Source organism: Sodiomyces alcalophilus (genome assembly GCF_042370955.1).
Source record: "Sodiomyces alcalophilus JCM 7366 unplaced genomic scaffold ACRALscaffold_3, whole genome shotgun sequence".
Taxonomy (NCBI): domain Eukaryota; kingdom Fungi; phylum Ascomycota; class Sordariomycetes; order Glomerellales; family Plectosphaerellaceae; genus Sodiomyces; species Sodiomyces alcalophilus.
The window spans coordinates 1,389,577-1,411,581 of record NW_027263534.1 but is presented as its reverse complement, the minus strand read 5'-3'; the positions used below and the strand labels follow the sequence as shown (position 1 = coordinate 1,411,581).

Sequence of the window (22,005 nt, the reverse complement as noted above, 5' to 3'; positions counted from 1 at the left end):
AAATAAGCGCTTAAATCTACTAACTATTAGAATATAGCCGAAAGGTCGCCGATAAATTAACGACTTATATTCTTTAAGGAGAGCTTTTTCTCCCCACGGTCTATAACTATATAAAACCACTTACACGCCTTAGTATAGCCATGACACCGAGCTATCGGCGTTACGTTATCGTCTAATATATAGATTTACTTACTACTCTTCTAAAGCAGCTAAGTAATACCTAGTATAAAGTCGGGAATCTAAAACTAATTAGTATAGGTAACCGCTAAATAATCGGTGAACGTATAGTAATATATTATTAATAGCCATAGGCGTAAGTAACGTAGCGGCTAGTACCTGTGCCGTCGTTAGCCTTATTAAAATAATTAATACCGGTATAAGAGTCTAGGCACGACACGCAGAAGAGGTAGGGCGCCTCGCGAGGAAGGGCAGACTCCTAGCCCTTATTAGTATTATATTTTAGCTTATAAAGAGTAATAGCTGTTGATATTATACTTATAATAAGTAATAATCATAATAATAATAATATAAATATACTAGGTATCGTAAATACGATATCTTGGTTATTACTTAAGCAAATAACGTGGCGTGATAACCGTCGCGTAGGCTGTTAACGTAACAGTCGCCACCCAATCTTTCAGGGTCTTTTGCCAGCCCCGGATCCAGGAAGAAATCCCAGAAGTCAGTTCTTTACACACATATAACTACGCGTTTGCGTAATAAGCAGTAATCCTACGGATCTACGAATTCAACAGCTATTTACTTAATTCCTCTCTTCTGCGCGTATAGCCTACTACTCGTAGCCTAATCTATTAAAAATAGCGACTTATAGATTAACTAATAATATAATAGCGATCGATTAGCGTTAATAATAATAATAGCGATAATAAAATAGAGATAGAGGAAATAAATAATCGGCGAATAATCGGCGATTATAATAATAAAGGATAGTTATAGGAGGAAGATTAAGAGCTACGAGGAGAATTACGCGAAGGAACTATATACTCAGAGTACCGGTATTTATACGCCCCCGGTTCACTATTTGTTGTCCACTTAATCCATTTTTAGAAGGTTACGCGACCGCGTGCATAAGTAAGATCTTGGCCGTATATGCTGCGTACCTGTACCTCACGACAAGCCTTAATCTCTGCAATCAAAACCAGATGTCTTGAGCCACCAAATCACTACTGTTTCTGCCTCTGTATTCATTGACCCTAAGGTATTAAGAACACATAATGTCCTTACGCTAGGTACCTTGTCATATACCACGTAATCCTAATGCCCTGGTTATATAACCTTATTATATACCACGTAATCCTGATGCCCTGGTCACGTGACCTTATTATATACCACGTAATCCTGATACCCTGGTTATATAACCTTATTATATAACACGTAATCCTAATACCCTAATTATATAACCTTATTATACACTATATAATCCTAATGCCCTAGTCACGTAACCTTATTATATACCACGTAATCCTGATGCCCTGGTCACGTAAGCTTATGATATATCACGTAATCCTGATTACCTACTCTAACGTGTACAGGTACATAACATTTACAGCCAAGATCTTACTTATACACGCGCTCGCGTTACCTTCTTATTTAGGGTTAAGTGGACAGTAAATACCGAACAGGGGGCGTATAAATACCGGTACTTATATACTTATCGCCGAACGGTTACCTAGGGTTAGGCATAATATCCGAAAGATCAGATAACCATAGGCAATAATAATAAGTATCGCGGAGTTTTTATAGTAATATTCGGATAAATCACGAGGTATATAATCGGCGATAGAACGCCGATAAGCAGGTAAATAAAGGAGCGGCCACTCTTTTTTCCTACGGGTTTTTAACGAGGGCTTATATAGAACCAAATAGAGAGAGATAATCGATCACGATAAACGTATAATTAAAGGCATTACGATAATATAAGTGATAATATAAGTCTATAGGACCAGACTTATTAGGGGGGGGCAGTATAATAAGATAATCGCAGAGCCATCGGCATATAGTCGGACCGATAGCCGCGCATGGACCACCGATCTAAACCTATCTCCGTACGCGCGTTAAGGGATTAGTTTAATCCCTTAAGTTAAAGTCTCGGTTTAAAGTCAGCGCTTAGTTAACGAATATACCGTGATCACTCTGCGATACTAAGCTATCAAGCCTTTCCTATAATATCTTTTCCTTAACTAAAGTCTACGGACTTTCCTTTCGTTACACGCTATAGTTAACTAGTCTTAGCGGCGCGTATCCTTTTATTATTTCTTAGCCTTATATCCGGGTTAGTAAGAAAGTGGTACTAGATAAGAACCTTAATACGGAGGTCCCTAATTTACCTATCTAGGTCTAATTAAGCTTACTCTAGGTTATAAGGCTAATCCGTAAAGTAGCTAGGTATATATTTACTAATAGTCTTAGGTTATTATTATTTATACTATATCGGCGCCTTATCTATCTCCACTGTTTTATTAACGGTCTTAGCTATAAGTAAAGTCGGGACCCGGTAGCCTAAACTAGGGTTTAATTTCTATAGGCGCTATTTAATAACCTGATTAGGGAAATAAACGGCTTTAGGAGTAGCTTTAATAACTCTCCCGCTCCTAGTCGTGTAAAGAGGCTATAAGGGGGGCTACTCTTTTCGAGTATCCTTTAACGCGGTATAGATATCCGGCTAGTAATAACCGGAGGTAATAGACACGAAATTAAGGCTAGCGGCCGCTATAGGAGCCTATACCTTCGCTTCTTCCTATTTTAGCCTAGTATAATATTCTAATATTACTTTTATAACGTCTTTTATCTTAATAGGGAGGCTTCTAGACTTAGTATTAACGTGGTAGGCTTTAGTCAGGTCTTTATACTTCCCTTAAAGGCGCGTGCTAAGCTAATAGAGGACGGAGCGGCAGTGCGGCTAGTCTTACTATTTAAGGTATATATCCTAGGGGCAGGGCTATTACTTATTATTCTGGTATAAGGCGAGGTAGTTAGGATAGCGGAACCTGACTAGGTGCTGGGTCTTATCTAGCTATAGCACCGCGTATTACTCGCGGCGGTAACGCTCTTATCTATAATATAAGTAACGGGGGGGTTAGTTATTAATAGGGTGGTATTATAACAGGCCGCCGGAATAAGGGTAGGAATTCCTATTCCTATACCGCGGTAGCCCTCGCCTATACTATATATTCTCTTTATATATACCGATATTAGTTTAATTAGGGGTAATATAATAAGCTGCTAGAGCGGCGTCCTGCCTTTCTAGAGTGGATTATTTTAGGGCGGCGTAGAACGGGGTCTTTAGGTAAGGGTCGCTAACGAGGATCGCGTTAACCTTATCGGCTTTTACTCGGCGTAAGAGGGCTATAACTTAGGGGACCGTGTTCCTAATAACGCCTATACCGTTATAAACTATAAAGATAGCGTACTTTTTTAAAGGCTCTATTAACTTATCTACATCGCTCTTTATCTATACGGCCGGCTTAGGCACTATAATAGGCCTTTATAAGATAGTCGGTGTATATATTATCGGGTTAGCCTAATTAGGCCGAGGCGTAATAGCTAGTATTAGTTTAGTAGTTAGCGTAAGAGTAGGGATATCTATAATACTCGCTATTTCGTTAATAGGCCGCCTATCGGCTACCTAGACGTTTTCTGCCTACTCTTTTAATATATCCGATAGGTTATAATACCTATATAGTCGGTCCTTTAGGTTAATAAACTTATACTTTATTTAGTTAGCGAGCGATATATTAATATCTCTGTGTAAGATAGCGAGGAAGATATCATAAAGCTTACAGTCTTTAATAAAGGTGCCGCTAACCTTATAAGCTCTTAACTTCTAAACCGTAACGCTCGTTAATAGCTGCTTAACCTGCTAGACTATCTTAACCTTCTTATACTTATAAATAAGTCGTAACTAGTATACTTATTCAGGTAGGTTAAGCTGCTAATCGGGATCTAGGTAAGAGTATTTATTAATAAGCCGCTGCTTTAAGTGCTTTTATTAGCCGCTAGATACTTCGACTAGCCGGATTATCTTATTAACCGTAGGATAGATACTAGCCTCTATAAATAAGCTAATATAGGAGATTTTATTAGTCTCACTAAGGCGGTTAAGTTTAGTATAGTCTTTATAGTCCCTAAGGAAGTTAGATAGGGCCCTTTTATTAAAGCGAGGGGCTCCTAGGGTAAAGGGGTTTAGGGGCGCGCGAGATATAATAGTAGGCTTATTCCTCTTATCGTTATATAGGCTAACGTACTAGTAGATAGCCGCGAGCGTCTTTATAGTAAGGCTCGCCTTAAAGTTCTTTAGAGCGTTATTAGGAGACGCGATATCTATATTAGGTATATAAGCCTACTAAGGAGCGCTTAGTCTAGGGGAAATAGGAGGAACTAGGGGAAGGGGGGGGCTAGCCCGCTATTAGGGGTCGGGTTACCCTAACTAGGCGAAGGGGAAGCCGACGCGGCTCCGTAGCGGGATACCGGGGCGCTCTAACTATAAGAGACGGTTATTAATAGGCCGATACCGGGGTTTATATCCCCTTACCTAAATAAGGCGATCGCGAGAGGGGGGTTAGCTATAAGAGCGGCGTTACCCTAATTAGGCGTAACCGTGGTTGCTAGGGTTAGGATAGCCGTGTATATACTATTATCGTTAGGCTTAGAGTCGCTATAGACTATAACTATAGGGGGAGGGTCGCGATAATCGGTTTACTATAAGGCTATTATATTATTAAAAGGCGGGGTTAATTTATTATAATAACTGGTTTAGGCAGATTAGGGGAATTAGGGTCTTTAAGAAAAAAAGGGTTATAAAATAAAAGTAGTCGTGTATTAAGTCTATAAGTCTAAGGATAATTCTACTTAGCGATAGGGGGTAGGAGAAGCCTTTTTCTTAGGGGCCCTAAAGGATATAATATAAGTATTCTCCGCTAAGGCTTAGGAGGGAACCTATTATAGTTAGACTAACGGAGATACTTATAAGGAATAGGATAATGTATTACTAGCCGTTATAGGAGATTAGTCTAAGTCGTATCCGGGATCAGCTAATAGGTTCTCCTAACCGCCGGGTTTATAAGGGCGCGGTATCTCGGGGCTCCTTAATAGGTTCTTTTAACCGTCGGGGCCTTATATACGTAGATTTTCTTAACATTCTCGGGGCTAAGGACTTACCGCCGTTCGTATAGGCCTTAATTACCCTGATTATAATAAGGTTAACCCTACGCCTTTATTATTTTCTACTTAAAGGGTTATAGTAAAAGTGTTTTTTATATCTAGGCTTTATAGCCCCTAATAGTCTATATCCATAGCTTTTCCTATTCCGGTAAGGGAGCGCGCCCTCTGCCTTTATATTTATATTATATCCGGAATCTATCTTATAATTAATCTATTATTTATTCTATTCGTTATACCTTTTTCTTAACTATTTTTCGCTTTTCTATCCACCTTTACCTTATCGGCGGTAGGGGCCGATCTCTCTATTTATAGCCCTTATCTTATTTTTAGTAGGGAGGATCCGTCCCGTTTTCTAGTTATTAGGTTTTACTAAGGCTATATAGACGCAGGCTTTCTAGGCTATTATCGTAATCTCTATACTAATTTTGAATATTAATGCTTTATTAATCTAAGCCCCTTAGCTATATACTTCCCTTTTTACTTCCGTAATTAATATATGGTTTATTTAGGTAGGCCGGAACTCCCCTTAAATGCTTTTAGTTACCCTAATTAGATAATCAGGACCTCCTAGGCACCGAATAGATCCGCCTCCGAGCAGTAATCAAAGAAAGGCGAAGCCATTACTATATAGAACGGCTTAGGCAGTATAAACTTAGATAGGTCTTTAATAACAGGAGTGCTTAAGACCACGAAGTGTATATAACTAAACTAATATATATAATAAGGAGACCTTTAGAAAAGGTTCCTAGAGGTGCACGCTACTTTAATTAGGGTAACGTAGCTTAAACGAAGTGAATATAATAAATATAGTAAAACTTAGGGTTAAAAGGATAATGATTATACAGGATAATAAGCATCCTCTGTGTCTAGGTGGCGTCGGCGCGTATATATAATATATAAGATAAATGAAAAAGCGCGTGTCTTATAACGTTACGTAACGTTATAACGACATCGCACTGGGTCTCCGATCCACCCCTTTATACTAATTAATGGTATTCTATTATTCTTAGATCTGGGTAGTTAAGGTTATATCATAAGTCTATAAAGGGTTAATATTCTCCCTCCTTTACTCCGTAGCCTCGGGCAACTTACCCGCTAAGCGTAACGGAGCGCCGAGAGGTAGATTAAAGTGATAGTTTATTTTTATTAGCGTAGCGTGTAGGTTTCGCTAAGCTTTAAATATATAAGCGGCTAGTCACGAGTTATTTATAAAGTAAGGCCGAATAATTAAATTATCTCACGCCAAGGAGAAAGGAAGGAAAAGGGGAAAATTCTATAGGTACTTACGACCTAAATATAATATCGCGGCGACCCGCTAGGAATATGCTATAATTAGTCGGAGGATCCGGTGCTTTACCGAATTATCTCCACGGGGTTAACCCATAATATGTGGTAAGGGCCTATCTCTCCGTTTATAGCTCTTATCTTATTTTTAGTAGGGAGAATCCGTTACTGTTTTCTGGTTATTAGGTTTTGCTAAGGCTATATAGGGGGCAGGTTTCCTAGGCTATTATGGTAATCTCTATACTAATTTAAAATATTAATGCTTTATTTTAATCTCGACTCCTTAGCTATATACTTCCCTCTCCACTTCTATAATTAACGTGTAGTTCGTTTAGGTAGGCCGGAACTCCCCTTAAGTACTTTTAGTTACCCTAATTAGACGATTAGGACCTCCTAGGCACCGAATAGATCCGCCTCCGAGCACTAATTAAAGAAAGGCAAAGCCCTTACTATACAAGACGGCTTGGGCAGTATAATTTTAGATAAGTCTTTAATAACAGGAATACTTAAGACTATCAAGTGTATATAACTAAAATAATATATATAATAAGGAGACCTTGAAAAAAGGCTCCTGGGGGTGCGCGCTGCTCTAATCAGGGTAACGTAGCTTAAACGAAGTGAATATAATAAACGTGGCAAAACTTAGAATTAAAAGGCTAATACTTCTATAGGATAATAAGCCTCCTTTATCTCTAGGTGGCGTCGCCATGTATATATAATATATAAAACAAATGAAAAAGCGCGCGTCTTATAACGTCATTTGATATCCCAGCGACATAGCACTGGGTCTCCGATCCACCCCTCTATACTACTTTAGCTAGGGGTAGTTCACTCTAGCCTAATTATTATACTCGCGCTATGGCGAGGACGAACGCCCTCGACTCGGGGGCGAAAAGGAGTCTTCATAGCGATAATATTTCCGGTAGTCGGGGGGTAAATAATCGTTATCTAGGTCTTCCCTATATTATAGACGATATAGTCTTTTTTATACCTTTCTCGGGCTTTTCGATCGGAGATATATAATAGGATAGCTTTTAGTTATTTATCAGTAAGCTTTTCGGGGGGAGTATCCTCTTACCGAGGGTTATAATACCCGACTAAATAATTAAGTAGGACCTAGGCTCGGGACCTAGGGTTAGCGGGGGTAGGGAAGTCTTTTTTCCTTTCCTTTTTAGACTTCTTAATATTAGATCAGAATACTTAACTTAGGGAGGGCGAGCCGCTCCTAAGGACTCTCCCTAAGTATAATAAATAGGCGTAGGCTAAAACCGTTCTGCTAGAAGATACGAGGATAGTATAGTAGTAATAGTAACGGGACTAGGGGTGGCTAGGGGCTATCCGTGAGGAGGTAAAAGGACGGGAGGCCACTATAATAGCGTTACCGTCTAATTCTTCGGGGTCGGAGGGCAGGTCGCTAAGTCCAGAGCTCTCGGGTTCTGGTTTAGGACTAAGAGGAGGATAGCGTCTAGGGCCTATATTATAATAAAAGGCGAGTTCCTACTAGGAGGATAACTAGTAAGGTGCTTAATTAAAGTCTATTAATAGCTTCCGATAGTCGTTATACCCGTGTAGAAAGGGAGAACGAATAAAATATTATAGGATTTTAGTAAGGAGTAAAGGAAACTATTATAAGAGTATAAAGGAGGCCTACTAATAGACTAAGAGAGGGGGTATTATACTAAGATTATTCGTTAAGTCCTTTTAAGAAGATATAGATATAAAGATCCTTACTTATAGACCTTTAGGTGCCACCTAATAGGAAGGTATTAGTTATGTAACCTCCTTTTAGAGTAATTAAGGGACCTTCGTAAATAAGGTAGCCTTACTATAAAGGCTACTACCCCCTTTATATACTCTAAGCTAGCTTTTATATTCTAAATACACGATAAGCGTTCTCTAAACACGAAGCCACCTAGTAGTCAGCATATAAGCCTCTAGAATCTCTTTATAAGAGCCTTTATGGCTTACGCGATAAGCTCGTACTAAGCACTAGTAGAAAGCCCAGAGCTTTATAACACGAATTGACAAGTCCTCTTTATGCCTCATATATAATATAGCAGCCGCATAGTGTCTTCGTGGCGGCCGCGTACGTGGAACGAATTTTTCTTTTTTTTTATTATTCTTACTCTGCTATCTTTATCCTACCTGAGTAGCTAGGAGTCAGAATTCTGACTATACGGTCGTTCTCTGATGCCTATAGGGTGGAAAACCATAGTATAAGACTTAGGGAACTAGTATAAGACTTAGGGAACTAGTATAAGACTTAGGGAACTAGTACAAGACTTAGGGAACTAGTATAAGACTTAGATAAAAACCCCTATACTCTCCTCTTTTTAGGATTACTGCCTCCTATGGGTACTATAGCGGCCCTGTTACTAACTCGCTACTAGTACAAAACTTATAGGCTTCTATACTAGGAAGCCTATAACGTTGTTTTTTGCCCGCAGCGGCTTTAAAGTCGACTATATACTTAATTAACGGCGCGCGTATAATTATCTCTGTCTTGTTTTTATACGCCTTTCGTGTACCCTAAGGCTAATCCCTATGGGCCCACTTTTAGGCGACTTTTATATATACGCTTCCTAGGGTTAAAAGCTCCTAAGCTTCCCTTACTCTTTCTATGGCTATAGGTAAAGCTAATACAGGCTATATGCCTACGTAGAACGCTTATATAATAGCGTAAGAGGCTGCCTTTGTATAGTAGAAGGGACACCGCGTATCTTAATTACGCACTCAGGAACAGCGCAGTACCGTCTACTTGTTTCCATGGTAAGGCGACTAAGTCCCCCGTGGCACCTATTAACGACTAGCGAAGCCGGGCAGAAGGTGGGTCTAACAGGCCCCCTGTTTAACCCTTATCGTATATACTAAGGCAGATAAGGGCCCCCCAGAACATCTCCGAGCAGCGTATAAAAGGAAAAGGGGTTCCTCTTTTGCATGCGCCTCTAGCCGGATTCGAACCGACCCGGTCACCTCGACTATATACCAGGTATACCACTACTATACTATAAAGGCTTTTATTATTATAAAGGGGAAGGGGGTTTTATCCGAAGAGGATTTCCCCTCTTTTAAATCTAAAAGGGACTATTACCTAGGAAGGCTAGGCTAGTATTAACTAGCGATAATAGAGTAAGAATAAAAAAAAAATTATAATTATTATTCTCTTACTCCGCTATCCTAACTATCATAGGAGCCTAGTTTAGGGTATACGGTCCTTCTTAGCTAGTTATTAGAGGGAAAAACCCTTTCGGGTAGAAAAACACCTATACTCTCCTTATTAGGGTTAGTGCCGCTTTAGGGCTATAACGGCCCCGTTAATAACTTAATTCGTGTCTAGATTATACCTCTAGTCTAATAGCTAACGGGAAGGTAGCAGGCTAGGGGTTTCGGGTTAGCCTAGGGGGCGGCACCCTATACAGGGGGCCGAAAGAGCTCCGTGGCGGTTCCGCTATCCCGGAATCCTCCCTATATCGGGGTAGCCGGCTTTATTTACGCTTTCCATTTAGGCGGGGGGTTTTAGCACGGGCTCCTGCCTTTATTATATATACCTACCGTATTCGGCAGTCTTCGATAGCTGTAGCTAGGTTAATTAAAAAAAATTAGGGGCCTCTGCCCTTCTTTTTATTTTCCCGCTTATAACTCTCTTTTCGCGATTTCGTAGGTTTTTCCTTAAGCTGCCCCTCTATTCCCGCCTCTATTCCCGACCTTATGCTATAGTTATTAACGATACGCATTCGGCGGCTATAAATCTAGATCGGGTTATTTTATCTTAGTTTATTTATAAGTAGTAGCGTGAGCGGGAAATTAGTGGCTTTAGGGCGGGCTAATAGGATAGGTTATAGTTAATTAAATAATAATTAAAATAACTAATAGCCTTCATCCGTTAATATAAGTAAAGGGGGTACCGCAGGAGGCGCGTATCGGGTCTAGGTTCGGTACTAGCTACTTCTAAGATACCTCCTAAGAAAAAACAGCCTAAGAGGAAGAATAAGTCACGTCACTACGCGCCCTATGAGTCTTGCTATGGGTGTTCCTAGGGGTGTGCTTAGGGTGCTAAAGTAGTAGCGCCGAGTAGCTATTTCTGACTCTAAGTAGTTATCTTAGATATACTAAACGCCTTAGGGGCGAAAAGCCTAAAGATATACAGCGTTACGCGAATACTATCAGAAAGGGGGCTATATACTATTAGTATACTAATAATGGTCGAACCTATAAGGATATAAGTTGGTCTTATAGTGGTATCTCGGTAATACTGGGGCATAAGTAGCGGAGTTCTAATAACTAGGGCAGGTTCTCGCTATAGCTCTAAAATAATAATAGCAGGTCCTTAAATACTACTAAGAGTTTATAAAGGCTATTAACAGGGGTAATAACGGGGTGGCTATAAGTTATAACCCTAGGCGTGCCGAAGCTAGGCCGCGCTAACTTAAGGTAGGCCCGAGGTCGACTTATAGTAGCGGTAGTATCCTTTAAGTATACCGTTAAATATTCTCGCCTTATTAGCCGCCGCCATAGTAATGCTACCCTAATAAGTCTAGAACGCTGATTAAATTGGCTAGAGGGGATAATTACTATCTTATTAAAGGTAGCTATAAATACCCTGATAGTCTCTTAGCGGTATAGCAGGGCTAATATAATAGGATAGAGTCGCGAGTATAATACCGATAATAATAATACTTTTAACGGCGATAAGGGTAAGGAGGGTAATAAAACCGAGGTTAAGAAGGAGGGTTAAGGCTATAATAGCTATAGCTATACCCTATTAGTGCCGCCGGGGCGCCGGCTTATAGGGCCCTATAATAAAATATAAGAGCCTAGGTTAGGTGCTATCTTTATTCTATAGTTTATATACCGGGCCGGTCCCGCTATCAGGATATCGGGCGGTGGGATATCTATATATCTATGCCTAGGCCGTATAGTGCTAATCGCTTAACTCTATACCTCCTAAACCATAATAACAAATAATATCTATACTATATTATTAAAGAAAGTATATAAGATAGAAGAAAGTCCCTATATCTTACTGTATACCCTCGGAGGTCTGCGTGCGTATAGCTGTCCTACCGTCTACTAGTAACAGTCCACCTTCCAGCTAGTGCTCCTTCTATTCGAAGGAATCAGGTAAATCGTGTTAAGGAAGCCCGTTATATCTGCTAGCGCGGCGAAGGCCGCGCTGTTTATTAGGGTCTTTTAGGGATTAAAGCGGCGAGTTTTCCTCCTGTTTTTATAGTACCAGAGTTCGTCTAGCCATCTACGGGAGTTTCTAACCTTATAGTAGTAGGCGAAGTATTCCCGGGTCTTTATATAGCCATAGCCGTAGTAGGCAACTTAGTTAGTATAATAAAATCTTTAGTGGTATTCTTTAAAGTCCCCGTGTCCTATCCTTACTTAGATAAGGCGTATCTGGATTTTCCAGGGGAGGGTTAGTTCGTTCAGTTCTCTTTAACTAAACCCTAGCTTCTTCTACATGGCCGCTTTATACCGGCACAGCCGGGGCTTAGCGTGCTACTTCGAAAGCCTAGTCTTATAGCGGGTTATTAGAATAGCTTTTACCCTAGCCTAGGTCGCCCTCTTATTTTGTAATAAGATCCCCTAGCGGTCTTTACTCGAGCAGAGCTTATCTACCCGTTTATTACCCGGGATTTCTATATACCCTAGTAACTATTATAGGTGAGTGGGGTAGATTATTACTAGGCGTTACTATTATAGGAACTTTTACCACGATAATCTAGGTGCTATACCGGCGAGCCCCTAAAATACCACTTAGTTATTAATATAGCAGGTAATCTCTTTTATTCCGGGGAGGCGCACCGCCGCGGCTAATCCCCTGGTTACCCTAGTTATCTCCCCGTTAAAAACCATTATATTACGGATATACCCGCGACCAGAGGTGATTTCCTTTCCGCTGCGCTATATCGAGTAGGCCTAGGTTATGATTTTCACACCTCTTTCTCTTTTAAACCTGGTTTTCCTTTATGGTTTTCTATTAAACAGCTCTTTACAGCTATTTTGATTATAGTTTGATTCCAGCCTAGGCGTGTTCCGAGTGTTTCTAAATAAATAGCTCGAAATAGGGGGTGTGTTATATAACTAAATAGGTTATATAAATATAGTTATACTAATACGGCTACGCAGCGCGGTATTTAGACTCCGAGCTTCTAGGGTATTAGCCACTAAAGCAGGTCTGGCTTGGAGATAAAACAGGCTACTAGAAGGGGATTCCTATTAGTTATACTTAGCCAAGCACAGCCTATATATAGCTTAGCCTCTAATAAGGCTAAGGTAAGGAATTAAGGCAATCTAGTATATCTATATAGCTCGGTTCGGTTAATTATAGCTTCACGTTATACTAACAATTACATAATAATAGGATAATAGCTGTTACAGGTTAACCTCTTAAAGGTATAGTTCCGGTACTAGGCTAGAACCGCTAATCAGTATATAAATCCAACGCTTAGACCTTGGTCTGCCCTTACCGCGGATTCGTATTAACCTAGTAAATCTTATACTTTCTTATATACCTTTTCCTTTTCGTTCCTTAATTCTAGCTAATATAATTATTCCGCCTTACTTAGTGCGATTAACCTATAACTAGCCGCTTCTATAGCTAGAACTCAGCGAACCCTACGCGCTGCGTTAGTATAGACTTAGATACGAACGCGCTGTTAGGCGGCGGTGGACCCACGAACCCCGCTAAGCTAGCTAAGTAGACGGATAGAAGGATCACCGAAGCTATTAATATAATACAGGGTCCTTTATAAGAATATATAGCTTAATAATAAGAGCTGCTTTAATAACTTATAAACAGTCTCGCGAACGCCTAGGCCCCATAGTAACCTACTCCTAACCTCGCGCCTCCTTTAAAGGGAGCCCCTAAATATACTCGCGGAGTCTGTAGCGGGCCCTCTTACCCCGGCGACCTCTACTCCCTCCTAAATCAAAGTCCCGCAGGAACTATATCCGCTATATACTAAGCCCCTACTATACCCCGCGAAGTTTAGTGGAAGACGAATAGAGTACGTCACTTAGTTATAGTAGATATATAATAAGCTATAGCTAGACGAATATACTTATTTAATAACCGAGCTAAAATATAGTACTATATTAACTCGTGCCTAGAAAGGAATGTATAGTAAGTGGTGTTAGCCTTTTATGCCGCTAAGGGGCCGGGAGGTCTACGCGTCCCAGAATTATTCCCTACCTACCTAGACCGTATATATAAGGACTAGAATAAATAGCCGCGGGCGGCCTTCGCGTTATATTCTCTTAGATAGTGAGAGGAATAAACCTTTATATAGTTCCTACCGAAATTTAAAAAATAGATCGCTTAAGTAAGCAGTAGCGAGTAGGCAGACTTAGCGATGATTATATTCCTTAAGGGAGCCCTAAGCTAGAAGCTACGTAGCGCCTTCGTTACTACGAAGTTACCCTATAATTACCTAACTTAGGTTACTAAGGTCTAGAGTATCGCCTAGAGGCTAAAAGGCCTGCGCCTAACTAGTTAGAACAGTTATATACTAAAGTAAACCCGGAACCGGGAGACTAACGCTAACGGACACGGTATAATAAGCGGGATTAATTAGGTCTGGCCTAACACGATTATAGACTAACCTCGCGATAACTAAGAGTGCTAGGGATATAGGAAGACGGGATATATCCGTATAAACTATAAGTCCCGAGATAAGGGCTTAAAAGCTAAGGGCGCCCGTATAGCGAAGGTTTAGGCTGGGGATAACGATATCGCTATAAGCTTAGATAGTTTAGACGATAAAGAGTCGGAAAAAGAATAGCTTTTAGATGAAAATAGGTATTAGAGCTAATAGCCGCCTTACGATAGAAGTAGGAGGCGTTAAAATACCTAGCTAGCGGCGACTCCGCCCTAATCTTAACGCGAGTAAATAAAAATAAATATATATACTCTTATAATACCGGTTATAACTATTACGCTAGCATAAATAAACGCTTTACCTAAAGACTTTACTTACCGTAAATTAATAAAAGAAAACGACTATTAAAAGAATTCTCGGATATATCTAAGCCGGCCACTAGCGCCGAGATCGCCTCGTATAAGCTTAAAATTAGCGGCTATATGTAATAAGTCTTCGCCTATATAATAGAAGGACTAGATTGGGATATATTCTTAGAGAAGCCGTGCCTGAAATATAATAATATTATATATTACGCGAAGAATTATAGGTTATACTATAGAGTCGCCGATATCGACCTATAACTAGTAGGCGAAGAAGAACTAGCCGATATATGAGTTATCTGCGAGGTAAGGCTAGTCTCGGGATCGGTGTTTACGGCTATAATACGATAGATAAGAAAGGGGTTAAAGGGAAAAGAAAAAGACGAGTTTAATACCTTAATCCTTACTATTAGTATATAGGATATCGATAAGGCCCTTTATAAAAAAGGAGCTAGTAGACCCTTAAGACTATATCCCTATAAGTATATTATAAGAGTTTAGTAACCTCTTTACGCTTAATAAGGCTAACGACTTATCTCCCTACTAACTAGGGATCGATCACAAAATTACCCTAAAGCAACGTCTTAACGGGCTTAAGCCGACCTTACTATAAGGGCCTCTTTCTAGTATATCGAGGGAGGAGTTACTAGTACTCCGGAAAACGCTTAACGACCTAATAGATAAGGGATTTATATAAGCTAGTAGCTTAGCGGCTACTATACCGGTCTTATTTATAAAGAAGCTAGGGGGCGGATTACGTTCTTATTATAACTATAGAACTTTAAATATAATTACCTAGTAAGATCGCTACCCCCTCCCTTAATTACTAAGACCCTATAGAACCTAGCTAGCACTAAGTGGTTTATAAAGCTTGACGTACTCGCCGCCTTTTATAGGATCGGTATAGCCCCCGGGTATAAGAGTAAAACAGCTTTTAGGACACGCTTTAGTCTCTTTAAGTAGCTAGTATACCCCTTCGGACTAAGCGGCGTACTCGCTACTTTCTAATTCTATATTAACTAGACTTTATAGGAGTTTCTTAACGACTTCGTTATAACCTATATCGATAACGTCCTGATTTACTTAAGTAGATCTTATAAAGACTATAAAGCGAAGGTCCGATTAGTTCTACGTAGGCTTATAGATACCGGCCTAAACCTAGACCCGGCAAAGTACGAGTTTAGCGTAATAATAATAGAATATCTAGGCTTTATTATTATAGTAGTATAGGGAGTGTCTTATAACCCCGAGAAGTTAGAGGCTATTCGTGACTAAGGGGCTCCTACCTCTATAAAGGGAGTACGAAGCTGCTTAGGTTTCATAAACTATTACTAGGTACTTATCTACGACTTAATAGGTATTATAGCCCCCCTCTTACTATTAATAAAAAAGGACCGGCTCTTTAGGTAGAGGGCTAAAGAAGACGCCGCCTTTAAGGAGCTAAAACGACTTTTCTAGATAGAACCTATCTTATAGTTATAGAACCCGGACTATAAGACTATATTAAAGACCGATTACTTAGGCTACGCGTTAGGTAGTATCCTATCCTAGGTGGATAAGCTAGGATATCGCTGTGTGGTCGTATATTACTCGTATAAGCTTACCCTAGCAGAGTATAACTACCCTATTAATAATAAGGAGATAATAGCGATTATAAGCTATATACTTACCTAGAAGGCAGAACTAACTAGCTATAAGAAATTCAAGATACTATTAGACTCTAAGGCCCTCTAGTACTTTATAACTAAACGGTCTCTACTAAAAGGCAAAGCCGCTAGGCTAGCAAACTAGCCTAGTTTAACTTTATACTAGAGTACCGGTAAGGTACTAAGAACTTCGTGGCGGATATACTCTCCTATTACGAATAGGACGCCCTAAAGGATAGTTTAGATAACCGGGAATAAGGGCGGGTAATTTAACTAATACCGGACTCTATAATCCCTAAAACGACCCCTAAGCTAATAATATAGAGGATATCCGTTAAGCGCGTATTTAAAGTAAACGAAGACCTTTAACGACTATAGGATAAACCTATAGCGACTAACCCCTAGTATTAAGGGTTCCTCGCCGCGATTACTATAAAAGCTTATAGCTTTAACCTATCCCTTAGTCTACGACTATAAATCGCGGAATACTCCCTTAACCCCGCGGGTTATATAACCTTCCGGGATCGCCTTTATGTTCCGAGCTCTAAAGAAGACTCGCCGCTAAGAGGACGCTTAGTATAGGCGATCTATAACTCTACTATTAGCTGATACCCGGGCAGGGAGAATATAATCGTTATAATAGCCCGATAATTCTTCTAGCCTAGTATAAAAAAGGATATACGGAAGTTTATCCGTCACTATAACTTATATAATAGGAGTAATTAATAGCCGAATATAAAGCGTGGACTACTAAAACTATTACCTATACTAAAGCGAATCCGTAGCTACCTCGTAATAGACTTTATAACGGACCTGCCACCCACCGGTAAGGGCAGGGCGTGTCTCCTATAGGTAATCACGGACGGGCTAATAAAGTTAGTAATATTAAAAGCGATAAAAATAATAAAAGCGGAGGCTTATATAGAACGCTTCCTAAACTATTATTTTAGGTTCTATAGTATACACCTCTTAATTATTAGCGACTAAGGCTTAAACTAGACCGGGAGGTTCTAGCGATACTTTTATAAACTTATAAGGATTAAGTAGCAACTTAGTATAGCTTACTACCCTTAAACTAATAGAGGACCTAAGAGATTAAACTAAGATATCTAGGCCTACCTCTATGCCTTCGTATACTATTTCTAAGACGATTAGGGTCGCCTATTACCCGCGGCGTAGTTATCGCTTAATAATAGGAAGAGCTTAATAACCTAACTAAGCCCTTTCTTTTTAGAACACGGGTTCTACGTTAACCCTATTTAAATCCACGACCCTTCGCTTATATACCCGAAAAAAGCCGCCGCCTATAATCCACTAGGTCGTCTATAAGCGGCTATAGAGTTTATATAGGCAGTTATAGCCTTAAAGTAACTATAAGATAAAGAAACTACGAATAAGCGGCGACTCCTAGCAGAACGCTTCGAAGTAGGAGACCTCGCCTAGCTATCTATAGCTAACTACTCTACGCCTAGGCCTTCGAAGAAGCTAAGCTGATTGTACTAGAAGTATAGAGTAACGAAAGTAATTGACTCCTATATTATCGAGTTAGACGTGCCCTTAGGGATATATCCCTATTTCCACTTTAATATCCTAAATTAAGCTAGCCACGACCCCCTCTCCGGTTAAGTAATAACCGACCCCTGGTCCGAACCGATCAAGGACGCCCTCCACGGCGATAAGGAATAGAAGGTAGATAGTATCTATTAGGGGTTTTTCGTGTAAAGAGTAAAGAGACGTTACGAGATAATTAAAAGGGCAATATAAACTAATAGGTCGATATAAGAGTTAAATTATTCGCTAAATCTCTAAGTTAGGAGTTTAGCTTCACCTATCCCTTTTATAGATAACCAGAGCCTCTTCCCCGAGAACCTTATAGAATCCTCTTAAGAATATTCCTAGGACTATAATCCACCCGCCGGGAGTCCTCCCTATTATACTATATTAGACCGGCCCGGATAGTACTAGTTCCGGAGCTGACTCGACTACCTATCTCCGAACACTATACCCATATCTAATCCCCTTTATAACCATTAAGATATATTATTTCTTACTGCTTAAGCTATCCCTGACTTCGATAAAGTATACCCGTGATAGTATCCTTTACGTATAGAATAAACGCCGAGGTCGCGGCGTATAATAGAAGGCGCTATATACTAGTTAGGATACGCGGAACCTATATAGGAACCGCTAAACGCCGTATAGAATACTAAGGCCTTAAACGATTTCGGATTAAGATACGGCCTAGCGGATAAAAATAACGGCCCTTTATATAAATATACTATAAGGAATATATAAGGATAAAAAGAACTTAATATAAGGGCGGTATAACCTATAGTTATAAGTTAATTAAAGGGGGGGAATTTACCGGCCCCCTTATCGGTTTCTAAGAAGATAAATAATACCTCCGTAAAAATTTTTAATTAATAGTATTACTATCTAAACCCCTCCGTACTATTATTATTAATACTACTAGTAACGGGACTACTATCTTCCTAGCGGGCGGCGAGGATACCCTTTAGGAGGCGTGTTATCGCGGTGCCCTGCTCGCGAACCTCTTAGCGGAGGGCCTTTACCTCGTGGCGGAGACCCTTATTATTATTAACGGGGGCGGGGGCGGGGTTAGTGTTAGCGGGGGTAATAGTAGTGGCGGGGACGGGGGCTATAACGGGAGCGGCAGCGGTAATAGGAGTCACCTTAGATAAAAAGATATAATAAGTATTATAAGCTAGCTCGAAGGCCTCGCGGACCTGGGCTAGGGTTAGCGGCGAACCGGAAAAAGACTTAAAAGTACTTATATAGTCGTTATTAGGATTATCGCGTATAGTATAACCCGCGTTAGCTACAAGCTTAATAAATTTAATAGCGGCGACGGGGAGCTAAGAAGGTTAGTCACGATATCCTAGCCTACGAATTATAGTAAACTTATAGAGCGGCACGTATAGAGTCTAATAGTGGATTTATAGTATTTAGGCTTACTACGGGCTATGCCGGGCCCGGATTAGTTATAGCATATTTAGTTAAATTTCTTTTTAACACCGGTGATATAATCAGTATAGGGATAATAAAAGGCCTTATAGGGGCGGCCGGGGGGATAGACTAGACTATATTATCGCTTATACGGCGATATAGCCTACCGGAGAGTTAGTAAGATCCTTATAGTAAAGTACTAAGCCTTATTATAAACCTCCTTTTTAGCCGGGCGCTTACCGGTATTCGTTATATAGGCGAGGGCCTCTTCGGCTATACTCTTAACCGATAAACTTCGTTCTTTATTATAGGAGGCCGGGGGGGCGCGACTTTACCGGGGATAGGAGGCTCGATAACGCTGCCTTTATAGGCGTTACGGGCATTATAGCGAGGGGCGGCTATCTATACGTATAGTATTAGCTACGACCCTACTAAATCGACGCGGAGCCTTATTAAGAGACTTATAATAATTAATTAAATAATTTAAAAACAAAAATTATTAAATTAATAAGAAGTCGCGAGTATAGAGTAACTATAACGCGAGTTAGTAAAGAATAACACGACTCTTAGTATAGAACTAGCGATAGACCTTATAACTAAAATAACACTATAGGCTTATTATCATGGATATAATTTATTAAAGCCAGGGATAGCCTAAATAGGAGGAAATAATATATCTTAATGGTTATAAAGGGGATTGGATAGGGTATAGTGTTCGGAGATAGGTGGTCGAGTCGGCTCCGGGACTAGTACTATCCGGGCCGGTCTGGTACAGTATGATAGGGAGGACCACCGACGGATAGATCGTGGCCCTAGGAATAGCTTCGAGGGGATTCTATAAGGTTCTGGGGAAGAGGCTCTGGTTATCTATAAAAGGGATAGGTGAAGCTGAACTCCTGACTTAGAGGTTCAGCGAACAATTTAACTCTTAATTCGACCTATTAGTTTATATTACCTTTCTAATTATCTTATAACGTCTCTTTACTCTTTACACGAAAGCCCCTAATATACGGATAGATCGTGGCCCTGGGAATGGCTTCGAGGGGATTCTATAAGGTTCTAGGGAAGAGGCTCTGGTTATCTATAAAAGGGATAGGTAAAGCTAAACTCCTAACTTAGAGGTTTAGCGAATAATTTAACTTTTAATTCGACCTATTAGTTTATATTGCCTTTCTAATTATCTTATAATATCTCTTTACTCTTTATACGAAAACCCCTAATATATTATTCGCTTAACCGTTTTAACGGGTATAACGACTATTAAGAGTTATAAGTATAATTCACCTCTACTAGTCAGCTAATAAATAACTATACCTCCTCGTATACGCTTTAGTACTATTCCCCCCGAGGATAGAGATTATAAATCGGTTTATAAGTATACGCTATCTCCTGGTCCTAGAAGCGACACCACCACGCCTCTGCCTAGTAAATAAGAGACTATTATCCCGTAGGGCCCTCTAGAGCTATAGCCAGAACCGTCTTTAGCACCTTAGCGTAAGCCTCCTATAGTCCCTTAGCGTGAAACACCCACGGCTCCCCCGGTTAACACTATAAAGCCACCGTCTTACCCTTAATCGGATATACGTTATAATATCGAGGAACTAAAGAATTATCCTCCGGATTAACTACTCTCCGAGGAGCTAGACTTCCTTTTAAACTATTATAAGGAATATAAGCAGCGAGAGCGTAAGTTAGAGTATCTAAAAGCTATTTATTATAGCGAGGACCTAGATATTACCCTACCCCCTTACTCGGCGAACCACTATTATCCCTAAGGTGGTCGCGGCGATCTATTTAAGGTAAACCTTTTTACCCTAAAATAGGACGGTAAGTCGTATAATTAGTTTAGGACCTTTATAGAAGAGATTAAGGAATACTTTTACCTTAATCTAGCTAGTTTTACGATAAAAGCAAAGAAGGTTTACTTTACCGCTAGTTACCTGAAGAGGAACACGAAGTCCTATTAGCGAGCTTACTAAAAGAGGACCTATAGTTCTTTAATAAAGGCGATATAGGCCGAGCTAAAGGCCTTCCTAACCGAGTAATTAGTCGATAATAAGACCCGCGAGTTATTAGTTACGGAATAGATTTTTTCGGAACGGACCTCTTAGTAACCCGGTTAGACCTATAATATTAATTTCTTAATACGTTAGATTCCTTATTTAATAAGGTGTCTATCCCCCTTCCTAATAAGTGGCGTATATAGTTTATTATATCTAAACTAAATAGACCTCTACGCGATTAAATTAGCGCTAGGATTTTACCTAAGACCTTCTAGGAGTTAAAGGTCGCGGCTTACTAGGCTAAGGTTATATTATCTTATAAGGGTAAACTATCCGATTAGGATCGCGGCTATTATATACGCCGTGATTAGGGTTATAAGAGGAAGCGCGGAACTAATAGTAAACCGTTAGTATCCTAAGCTAGTGGTTCTTACGAAGACTCGCCTACGCCCCCTACTACTATAACCGCGGCTACTACGGCTACCCCTGCCTAATAGCGGGATAACCCTAGCGGAACCTCGGAATTCTTAGGCCCTCGGAAATATTACGAATATAGAGATAAGGGCTATATTCGACCTTTTTACCCTCGCCTATAGAATAGGCGGGCCGGCTAAAATTCTACCTCGGCTATTAACCCTAATTAGGAGGCTATGGCCCCTAGTTAACCTACTTTAGGTTAGGTATAGGCCCTACCCTAAGCCCTATAGGGTTAGGCCTAGGATAACGCGCTATTAGAGTTAGACCCTCCCCCTAGTCTAGTAAGGGTAAAGCTTAATATACCACTAAATAATAGATAGGACTATTAAGTTATAATTCTAAATAGCGCTACTAACTTTAATATTATTAATAAACGCGTAGTGCCCCTTAGTAAAATAATTACTAGATCTCCTAAGGAAGTTAGATAGTTAAATAAGGAATATATAACCTAGATACTCGGATCGATCTTATCTAGAGT

At 40.0% G+C, this 22,005-nt stretch overlaps 1 non-coding gene across 1 annotated transcript; it reads right to left on the bottom strand.

Moving 5' to 3' along the window:
• Positions 1-9,405: 9,405 nt before the first annotated feature.
• ACRALDRAFT_t115 lies at positions 9,406-9,480 on the bottom strand. The gene has a single exon. It is a non-coding gene; the product is annotated as a tRNA-OTHER (tRNA).
• Between the last annotated feature and the right edge of the window lie 12,525 nt (positions 9,481-22,005).